This window comes from Medicago sativa, chromosome 7 (genome assembly GCF_051527215.1).
Source record: "Medicago sativa cultivar Bolivia chromosome 7, Bolivia_mono, whole genome shotgun sequence".
Classification (NCBI taxonomy): domain Eukaryota; kingdom Viridiplantae; phylum Streptophyta; class Magnoliopsida; order Fabales; family Fabaceae; genus Medicago; species Medicago sativa.
Genome location: NC_140755.1, coordinates 27,716,372 through 27,728,165, shown reverse-complemented (window position 1 = coordinate 27,728,165; position 11,794 = coordinate 27,716,372).

The window sequence follows — 11,794 nt, the reverse complement described above, 5'->3', positions numbered from 1 at the left end:
CAGAAGGTAATTTGTCTTCTGTCAGTGAATGATAAGAAATGGATGTGGCACAGAAGGTTGTGACATGCTAACTAGAGATTAATCTCTAAGCTTAGTAAGTTACAACTTGTCAAAGGCCTTCTAGACATTGACTATCATTCAGATGCACTTTGTGGTGCATGCCAGAAAGGGAAAATTGTGAAATCATCTTTTAAAACAAAAGAAATTGTTTCAACCTCCAGACCCTTAGAACTACTTCATATTGATTTATTTGGACCAGTTAGCACTGCATCCTTATATGGTAGTAAATATGGATTAGTTATTGTTGATGATTACAGCAGATGGACTTGGGTAAAATTCCTGAAAAGTAAGGATAATGCTTATGATGTATTCAGCAACTTCTGCACTCAAATTCAGTCTAAAAAAGAAATGAAGATTTTAAAAGTAAGAAGTGATCATGGTGGAGAATTTGAAAATGAGCCATTTGAAAATTTTTGTGAAAAACTTGGAATTGTCCATGAATTCTCTTCTCCTAGAACTCCACAACAAAATGGGGTTGTAGAAAGAAAGAATAGAACTTTACAAGAAATGGCCAGAACCATGATTCATGAAAACAATTTGGCTAAACATTTCTGGGTAGAAGCAGTGAATACAACATGTTATGTTCAAAATAGAATCTATGTCAGACCTATCTTGGAGAAAACAACATATGAACTCTTTAAGGGAAGAAGACCCAATATCTCTTACTTTCATCAATTTGGTGTACCTGTTACATTCTAAATAACAAGCTCTACCTAAAGAAATTTGATGTCAAGGCCCAAAGAGGAATCTTTCTAGGTTACTCTGAAAGGTCAAAGGCATACAGAGTGTATAATTCAGAAACACTTTGTGTTGAAGAATCAATGCACGTTAAAGTAAAACTCATAACAACTTTGAGCCTGGAAGTAAAACTCCATAGCAAAATGAAAGTTTTGCAGATATACAGGTTCCTGAAGATACTCCAGAACCTGATCAGATAGCTGAATCTGAAGATAGTCCAGAAGCTGAACTTAACTCAGAAGCACAAGATGAAGTTGCTTTTGATGAAGCTCAAGATGGCTCTCAGCAAGCTAATCAATCCAAGAACATATTCAAGTACAAGTCTTCACATCCTGAGGATCAAATCATTGGAAACAAAGAGAGTCCTAGAAGAACAAGATCATATTTCAGACAAGAAGAGTCTATGATAGGACTGTTATCAGTGATTGAACCTGCTACAGTTGATGAAGCACTTTTAGATGATGGATGGATACTAGCTATGCAGGAATAGCTTAATCAGTTTCAAAGAAATGATGTGTGGGATCTGGTACCCAAACCTCAGCATAAGAACATTATTGGAACAAAATGGGTATTCAGAAATAAGTTGAATGAACAGGGTGAAGTAGTCAGAAACAAAGCAAGACTTATTGCACAAGGTTACAGTCAAGAAGAAGGCATAGATTATACTGAAACATTTGCTCCAGTTGCAGGATTGGAAGCAATCAGGTTACTTCTATCCTATGCAGTAAATCATGGCATAATATTATATCAATTGGATGTCAAGAGTGCATTTCTTAATGGAGTCATTGAAGAAGAAGTGTTTGTCAAGCAACCCCCTAGTTTTGAGGATCTTAAGCATCTTGACCATGTTTTCAAACTTAAGAAATCACTATATGGCTTGAAACAAGCTCCCAGAGCTTGGTATGATATACTAAGTAATTTCTTGATCAAAAATGATTTTAAAAGAGGTCAGGTTGACACAACACTCTTCAGAAGGACTCTTGAGAAAGACATTATTGTTGTGCAGATATATGTTGATGATATAATATTTGGTTATGCTAATGCATCTCTTTGCAAAGAATTTTCTAAGTTAATGCAGGATGAACTTGAAATGAGTATGATGGGAGAGCTGAAGTTCTTCCTTGGAATTCAAATTAATCAAAGCAAAGATGGAGTATATGTTCATCAAACAAAGTATACTAAGGAGCTTTTGAAGAAGTTCAAGCTGGAAGATTGTAAAGTGATGAACACTCCAATGCATCCAACCTACACCTTAAGCAAAAAAGACACTGGAACAAAAGTAGACCAGAAGCTGTATAGAGGTATGATTAGTTCTTTGTTATACCTCATTGCATCTAGGCCATATATTTCGTTCAGTGTATGCTTGAGCGCAAGATTCCAATCAGATCTTAGAGAATCTCATTTAACTGCTGTTAAGAGAATCTTCAAGTATTTGAAAGGAACAACTAATCTTGGACTCCTTTATAGGAAATCCTTTGATTAACAGTTGGTTGGATTTTGTGATGCTGACCATGCTGGTGATAGGATTGAAAGAAAGTCAACCAGTGGCAACTGCTAGTTTCTAGGTGATAATCTGATATCTTGGGCTAGCAAAAGACAAGCAACTATTGCAATGTCTACAGCAGAAGCAGAATACATCTCAGCTGCAAGTTGTTGTACACAACTGCTTTGGATGAAACATCAGTTGGAAGACTATCAGATTAATGCTAACAGTATTCCCATTTATTGTGATAATACTGCTGCTATTTGTTTGTCAAAGAATCCAATTCTACATTCAAGAGCTAAGCATATTGATATCAAACATCACTTTATTAGAGACTATGTTCAAAAAGGAATTTTAGATATACAATTCATTGATACTGAACATCAATGGGCAGATATATTTACTAAGCCATTAAGTGTGGAAAGATTTGATTTTATAAAGAAAAATTTGAACATGCACTTTGTGTCTGATTAAAATTTGTTTGCTCCTTAATAGGAATTTTGTTGGGTATTTGTGTTGGTTGTATTATTGCTAAAACAAATATCCTTGTTCCGTAAGTTGGAACCAATGTTCCAGCATGTTGTTAGGCGACTCTGTAAGATGTTGGATACAATGTTCCAACATTCTTGCACGGTTCAGTGTGCATGGGTTCATGCCTAAATGTACGCACGTATTTTATCGATTAAGGAAACCATATTTCCTTTACTTACTGGCCAAGTAACGCGCATATCATCTAAGAATCAGCTGTGGAAGATTTCTAAAGTAGATATTTTATTTTAGGAAATATTTGTTATTATTTGGAACACTCCTATAAATGTTTCGACATTTTAGGACTTTCCAGATTTGTTCTGATTCTTGTTTTGCAGGTTAAGCTGAACCGATCTGCAAGTTTAATGAAGCCCAATGAATTATTTAGCCCAAGCTGCTTCAGTATAAAAGGAAGATTTCAAGACCTAATTGTTTATTCAAGCCGTCATACTAAAAAGTTTAGATTTTTAGGGTTTGAGTCTTCATGTATTCTGTTCTTGTGTCGTTTGTGATGCAAGTCTAGAATCTTTACTGTGTTCCTTTCTTGTGTCATCTGTGATACTTGTTTAGGACTGTTTGTGTGAGTTTGATACTCTTGTGCACTAAATCGAAGTTGTGAAACAAGGTTTGGTTGTGTGTGTTGGAAGGTAACTTCTATTCTGTTGTGTTTGAGTTCTGATAGGTCACTGGGGCAGTGACTGACCATTAGGATAGTGAGATGGGATCTCAGATCTAGGATTTCCTAGGTTGAAGTCTAGACGGGTAGGTCCTTGGTCATATAGTGTAAACGAGGAGTTTGCTGAGAGCTATTGAATAAGGACTACACTAGTGGATTTTCTTTCTGGCTTGGTAGCTCCCAGATGTAAGCGTGTTGTGCTGAACTGGGTCAACAAACTCTCTACGTTCTTAATTTTTCTGTCCTTTATTTTCTTGTCTTATTTCTGTTTTATCGCTCGATGTTGAAACATTAACTGGAACATTGTAAACGTTAAAACATCTGACAAAACATATAAAACAAGTGGGCTAGAATTTCAATTAGCATCAGAGCAGGCACCCTGCCTGTTTTAGGGTGAGCTCCAGGGAGTTCTATTCTAGCATCATGGACAAGGAAGGTGGATTTGTTAACAGGCCCCCTCTGTTGGATGGCTCAAACTATGACTACTAGAAATCACGCATGAGTGCCTTCCTCAAATCTATTAACAGTAAAACATGGAAGGCAGTTCTGAGAGGTTGGGAACTGATGACATCCTGTCATTACGTAATATTAGGGACTTATTGTGACATTTTGATAGAGTTCTCATGCAATTTATACTGTTCTGGAGTGCAATAAGCTTAAAATTTGAAGTCTGTTCGAAGGAAATCGCGCCACGCCAATTTCAAGCCGTGCTGCGATTTTTGAAGCAAAATTACATCCTCCCTGTTTGAGGGAAATCGCGGCACGCCATAATACAAGGCGCGGCGCGATTTTGATGGGTCAGGCCCATGACTTCTATAAATACTGCACTCAATCTGAAGAACAAGGGTTACGATTTTGGAGAGCAAAGTGCGATTTTGAGACATCGGAGACGGCTAGAAGGGCGATTTCTTCATCCTTTTACCAATTCATGTATGTTTTAATTATTTCATTGATTATGCTATTTGTAAACTCGATTATGAGTAGCTAAATCTCTTAGAGATTAGATCCGAGATGAATCTTTGTAACCCTAATTGACACATGTTGCTGTGAAACTCTATTTTGTTTATGAATTCAATTCTAGTTTATTCAATTCAATTGTTCTTAATGCTTTTTATATCTTGATCACATATAACTTGATTTCGTGAGAATGAATGACCACTGACCATGGCTTTCAACTTAGACCTAATTGAATTGTTCTAATAAACAGGGTTAGTCTAGGAATAGATAATCGTTTGTTAGTGATAATAGGTTAACGTTCGGTAAAACCTTCAAGAATTATTAGACCACCTAAGGAATTAGGGGCTGTAGTTTAAGAAGAGGGTCCTAACTCAAGGGATTGATTAGGGCTATTTTGTTAATCATCGTAAATTAGAAAAGGATTCATAACAAATAGGTGCAGTAGACCAATTAGGGGAACTTAGAGGATTCGAAGGATCTGATCTCATCTCTCTTATTTTCTAACCAAATCTTTATTTTATGTTATTTAATTTTATGCAATCAAATCTACTGCCTAGTGGCAAACCAAACAAAATACTTTACACATCCTAATTATATAACGAAATTGAATTATTGAAGTTAAAAACAGTCCTCGTGGGATCGATATTTTTACTACTTCGATAGTATTTGGTGCACTTGCCAAACGTCTATCAGGAACATCCTGTGCAACTTGATGATGATGGCAACAGGACTGACGTGTTTAAACCAGAAAAAGAATGGAGTGCTGCTGAAGATGAGTTGGCTCTGGGAAACTCAAAGGCATTGAATGCTATGTTCAATGGTGTTGACAAAAATATGTTCAGACTGATCAAACAATGTATTGTGGCCAAGGATGCTTGGGAGATTCTCAAAACTGCACATGAAGGCACAACAAAGGTAAAAATTGCTAAAATCCAACTTCTTACCACTAAATTTGAGTATCTGAAAATGTTAGAAGATGAGAGCATTCAGGACTATCACTTGAATATTCTAGACATTGCAAATTCCTTTGAGTCTCTTAGAGAGAAAATCTCTGATGAAAAACTAGTAAGAAAGATTCTCAGATCTTTACCTCAGAGATTTGATATGAAAGTTATTGCAATAGAAGAAGCTCAGGATATCTCAAAAATAAAAGTGGATGAATTAGTTGGGTCTCTCCAGAACTTCGAAATGTTGATCAATAACAGGGAAGAAAAGAAAGAGAAAAGCATAGGTGGTGTTACAAAAGATTCTGTAAAAGAATACGAATCAGATGAAAGACTCTCTGAAGCAATTGTGCTTTTCGAAAAACAATTTAACGAAGTTTTGAAACAAGCTGAATGGAAACCTAGATCAAATGGTCAGAACATCAGATACAACTTCAACAAGCTACAAGATATTGAGAACAATATAGGAACTGATCAGGTTAAAGGAGATCAGTGTCATGAATGTGAAGGATATGGTCACACTAGGACAGAATGTGCCACGCTTCTCAAGAAACAAGAGAAAAGCTTGGCTGGATGTTGGGTCAATGAGGATGAATCAGAAAGAAGCTATGAATGTAATTTCAACAAACAGGTGAATGCCATGACTGGTAGAATTTCTTCTGATAATGAATCATTTAATGAAGGGTTGGCTTATGATGAGCTAGTTGTCTCCTACAAAGCCTTGTTTGCTAAAAGTACAGAAGTATGCAAGATGCTAGAAGAACAGAAGAAGATAAATGGGCAACTTCTGGCTGTAAGAAGTAATCATGTGGCAAAAATCTCTGAGCTCGGTGATGAGGTAAGATTACTGAACTCTCAATTTGAACATATTAAAAAACAAGTAAAAATGATGACTATTGGGAGTGGTACCTTGGATAAGATCTTAGAAGGACAAGTTAAAAAAACAACAAGTGGAATAAGGTTCAATTACAAACCTCTAAATTTGAGACAACAGAACCGAAATTGTGCCTATAAACCTGAAGTTCATGGGTTGATAAGAGAAGAAAAGCAGAACATCAGTAAAACTGTTAGTACAATAAACTCTGCAAGCAAGAGAATGTTGCAACACTCAGAAGCACCTTGTGATTTATACAACAAAAAGGTAACTCATCCTTGGGTGTGCCACCACTACAAGAGAAAAGGACATATATGTCCCTTCTGTTTCAAGTTGTATGGGTATCCTAATCAATCAGGACGAAATACCAAGGCTCTGAAAAGAAGAAAATCGGCAAAATGTAACAATAGAGCATTAATGGTCCAAACACTCATGAGAACATCAGTTAGTAATAGTTGGTACCTTGACAGTGGATGTTCCAGACATATGACAGGAGAAAAACTTTTCCTTAAAAACTTTGGCTCATCTAATCTTGAAAATGTGGTGTATGGTGATGGAAGGAGAGGTAGGATACAAGGTGTTGGAAATATGGGCAGTGATGATACCCAAACTTGAAAATGTGTTTTTAGTCAAAGGATTAGTAACCAATTTAATCAGCATCAGTCAACTATGTGACCAAGGACTTGAAGTACGCTTTAGCAAAACTGAATGCCATGTGACTGACCAGGAAGGAGAGGTGTTAATGAAGGGAATTAAATCTGAAAACAACTGCTATAAGTGGATCCCTTATCAAAAGGATCAGGCAATGCAAGCCAGAATGTTGAATGGAAGGTTGCAACATCAAAACATTTGCAAGAAATTCAATCATCCACACTATGGAGATTTGAATAAGTTGAGAAGGACCTCTCCTGAAAATAGTCATGTTCAAAATCAATCAATTGAAGATTTAACTGTAAAGGAATTTAATTCTACTAAAGACTTCTTATTTGGTATGGACACAAAATTCTTTGAGAATTTAGAGAAGATTAGGGGCAAAACTGACTATTCACCAGTTATAAAATTACAGCAATTATTCTGCGAGAAGCATGCTGGTAGTTTCCTTATCTCTCTCCTCTCATTGGTCCACTACTTTTCAAGAAGTTTCTTTCAACTCCTCATTCAACTCCCAAAAACGTGCAATCATTTCCCTCTTAACCCTAGTCTGTCCTCTTCTTTCTCAAAACTTTTTGAAATCGCTTGCATTCCTTTTCTGTCGATTCTTCACTGTCTTTCATCCTATCAAACTAAACATTCTCACCCATTCCAACACACCATGAAATTCAAATCTGACCTAACTCCCTCCAAAAAGAGTACTTCAGATCGTCGTAACAAAGAAGCCTCTATTCCTAAAAGGATTGAGACTCTCACAACCGTTGCTCCCATTTCTACCAAAAAGAAAACCATTTCTAAATCTGCTGGCAAGAAGAAATCTGCTAAGAAAAGCGAATCAAGAGATTCTCAGGCCAACAACTCTGGGCAGGAAGTGATGCAAAACAAAGGCAAAGAAGCTCTCACAGAATCGGATGATGTTCCAACTCCTTTTGAAGAAAAATCCGTCTCTGACAGTAAAGAAGGTAATCTCACTGAAACCTTTACTGTAACAGCTTCTGATACTAGTAGAAAACTAGGATTAGAAGACTTGAATGATGCTATTGAAAGTGCTGAGAATATGGATACTGATGATGGTAATAAGGCAACTGGTGATGACTCTGTTGACAAAAATCATGATGTTGGACCGGATGTTGAAGCATCCTTGGGCCAACCTGGCAACTCTGTTCATATTGCTACTGAAGATGGTGGAAGTAAGGATCCTATGGATAATATTGAACCAGAAACAGATGCAAACTCTGGTGACTCCGAAAAAAACGATGTTCCTGAAGAAGGTGAAAAATCAGAAGAGGTCTCTAAGGAAACGGAGGAGGAAGATGAATCAGAGGATAAAGAGAAGAATGAAAATTTGATTGATGTGGATGAAATGGATCAGGAAGACATTCCTCTGGGAAAAACTCCTGGGAGAAGTGTGGCTAAGAGACTAAGGAGCAACAAAGGGATGGCTGTAACACCCTCCACTACTATTCCCAAGAAAGTGACTGCCTCAGTAACTGAGACTCCCAGGAGAACAAAAACCACAGGAATAGGCCCTAAGAAGAGTTGGAGTAAGGCCAAGGTAAAGACTAAGGGAGAAAGCTCAAGGAAAAGGAAGGTGATCTCATCAAGTGAGTCTGAGTATGATGTTGAGAAAGATGTTCAAAACATCATTACTACTAGTACAAAGAAAACTGCTGGGAAGAAGGCTGTTCAGGTTGTAGAAGATGTGCCTATTGACAAAGTTTCATTTCATCTTCCAGAATATGCACACAGATGGAAGTTTATCTATCATAGGAGGGTGGCAATTGAGAGAGAACTGAGTGATGAGACAGTTAAAATAAAGGAGGTCATGGAACTTATCAAGGAAGCTGGGCTTATGAAAACAGTGTGTAATCTTGGAGATTGCTATAAAAAATTGGTGAAAGAATTTGTGGTCAATATTTCTGAAGAGTGTGATAATCCTCTGAGTAGGGAATATCAGAAGGTGTATATTAGAGGAGAATGTGTCAACTTCTCTCCCAACATAATCAACAGGTTCCTTGGTTTGGCTGTAGAAGGCTTGGTTGAACTAGAAGCAACTGATAATCAAATCAGCAGGGAAATCAGTGCCAACAAGGTGAAGACTTGGCCAAAGAAGGGAAAAATTTCATCAGGTAGACTAAGTGTGAAGTATGCCATCCTCAATAGGATTGGAGCTATAAATTGGGTTCCTACTACTCACACTTCAGATATAGCCACAGGATTGGCTAAGTTCATCTATGCTGTGGGAACCAGGGTAAAGATGGATTTTGGTAAGTATATCTTTGAACAAACTGTAAGGCATGCTAAAACTGATGCAGTTAGATTCCCAATAGCCTTTTCCTCACTGCTGTGTAGTATTATTTTAGACCAACATCCTGGTCTTGTCACTGCCTCTGATCTTCCTAAGAAAAGGGACTCCCCACTCACCATTCATCAAAAACTCTTTGGAGACAATCATGTTCCAGATTTAGTTGGAACATCTGCTCCCACTTCTACTCCTGCTGCAGGGATCATGACTAAGGAAGAAATCATTGCAGCTCTGAAAGATACCTGTGTCATGCTGGATGAAAGGAAGGCCAAGTTTGAGCTGATGATTCATGCCTTGGAAAAGGAAGATGCTGAAAATAATAATGATCCTGCTGAAGGTGATAATGATGAGGATGCTGCGGATGATGAGGATGCTGTGAATGCTGATGAGGATGAGGAAGAGGCTGGTATTGGTGGTGAGGACCTGGAAGATGAGGAAGCCTCTGGAAGCAGCTCTGAGACAGCTGAATGATTTCTTTTGTAATTTCAGAACATGTTTTGTGGGCATAGCCCTGTTTCTTTTGTTTTGTGCACCTATGTGTGCCTATTTGGTCTATAACCGTATTTCAGTACTTTATTTTGTTTTCCTACTTTTTTGTGATACTTTTTGGCAATTCTGGATAATGCATGCAGACTTATGTTATAACATCTGTTCGTTTTCTTTATCTTTTTGACATATTTTGTGGCTAAAAAGGGGGAGAAAAATTGATGTTTCTTTGACTATACTCCCTATTTGTATATGTGCTCTTGTGCATGTATCTATAATATGCCTGTTCTTGTGTATGCCTGAATGTTATTACTATGCCTGCTGTTCTATGTTGTTGCATGTATTTTGCAACCATCTCAGGTTATGTGTAGATGTTGTCTCTCATGTTGCAACATCTTGTTGGTCTTCATGTTATTCTGAGAATCTGTTCTCAGTAATTTTGTTTGTACATGTTCCTTGCTGACATCCTCTGATATGTTAGAACATGTCTATGAAGACTGGTGTAGATGTTAGCACTTGTGCTAGAACATCTCCATGCTTCAGAGATTCTGGTTTTCTTAGATGATGTACATGTTCCCTGCAAATGCTCAATACAAGATTGGAACATGTCTGTGAGACTCTGTGTAGATGTTGGCACTGAAGCTGCAACATCTTGTTGTAATTCTGAGAATTTATTTTTCTTAGAATTCTTAGTGTACATGTTTCCTGCTACTTCTTTATATTATGGAACATGTCTGTGTATATGACTTTTTAAAGTCTAAGTTTCGTGTGTGACCTTTGATAGGTCTGCTAGCATATATCTGCTGATAGTTTGCTAGTTTGTGAATATTCCTAGAACATTTTATGTTCAGATCCTGAATCTAATCTGTCTATGCATTAGGAGCTTTTAAGTGATCAGATTCTATACATGTATTCAGGGGGAGTAATGGAATATTCCTGTAAGTATTCACTCATAAGATCATATATTCAGGGGGAGTGATACTTCTATGTGTGCTTGTGCTAAGTCCAAGCTAGGTGAAGGATGTTGAGTCAGAAGTTTAAACATCTGTATCACTCACTTGTAAGTCTGAGAATTTGTGTTTCCTGAATTCTCTATGCTGTTGGTGATAGTTATCTGAAGGCATCCTAGTCTGTCACATGTAAGTATAGGAATTTATGTTTCTGTGCTTCTATGGTTGGTTGGTGACAGTACTCTGTAGGTATGGGAAATTTATTCCCTTGCCTCTATGTGTGGCAGGTACTCCTGTCTGATGTGCTAAAGGATGTTGGAACATCCTATGTATGTAGCATTAGAACTTAGTTTTTCCTCTGCTCTTGAGAGAACTTGTTTCTCTTCACTTCTCTGTGGAAAGTTATCTTCCTTGACTGTAGCAAAGGAATTTATTTTTCCTCTGCTCTTTAGAGAACTTGCTTCTCTTTCTGTACAAGAACTTAGGTTCCCTAGTTGTAGCTTAGGAATTTATTTTTCCTTAGCTCTGGAGAGTATGCTACTGATCTGATCCGCTGCTGCATGTCTCTGATCCAGTGTAATACCTCTACCAGCTGAAGCTGTGATTGAAGATTCGTGAGGTATTCTATGTATGCACACTTTTGCTTTCTCTAGAGTGATACTGTCTGCTACTTCTTCATCTTGAATATGTGTTCGTGATGACTTGAGGAAGTGTATCTATGGTGTCTCTTTGGAATCTGTGTGTTAGTTGTTTCTTCATTGGTGTGTGCTCATGCTCTTGGAGGAATGGTATTTTTGTATCCCTCTGTTTCATAAGTATTGGCCTTAATGTTTTTAGCCAAAAATTTGCCAAAAGGGGCGATTGTTGGGTATTTGTGTTGGCTGCATTATTGCTAAAACAAATATCCTTGTTCTGTAAATTGGAACCAATGTTCCAGCATGTTGTTAGGCGACTCTGTAAGATGTTGGATACAATGTTCCAACATTCTGGCACGGTTCAGTGTGCCTGGGTTCATGCCTAAATGTACGCGCGTATTTTATCGATTAAGGAAACCATATTTCCTTTACGTACTGGCCAAGCAACGCGCATATCATCTAAGAATCAGCAGTGGAATATATCTAAAGTAGATATTTTATTTTAGG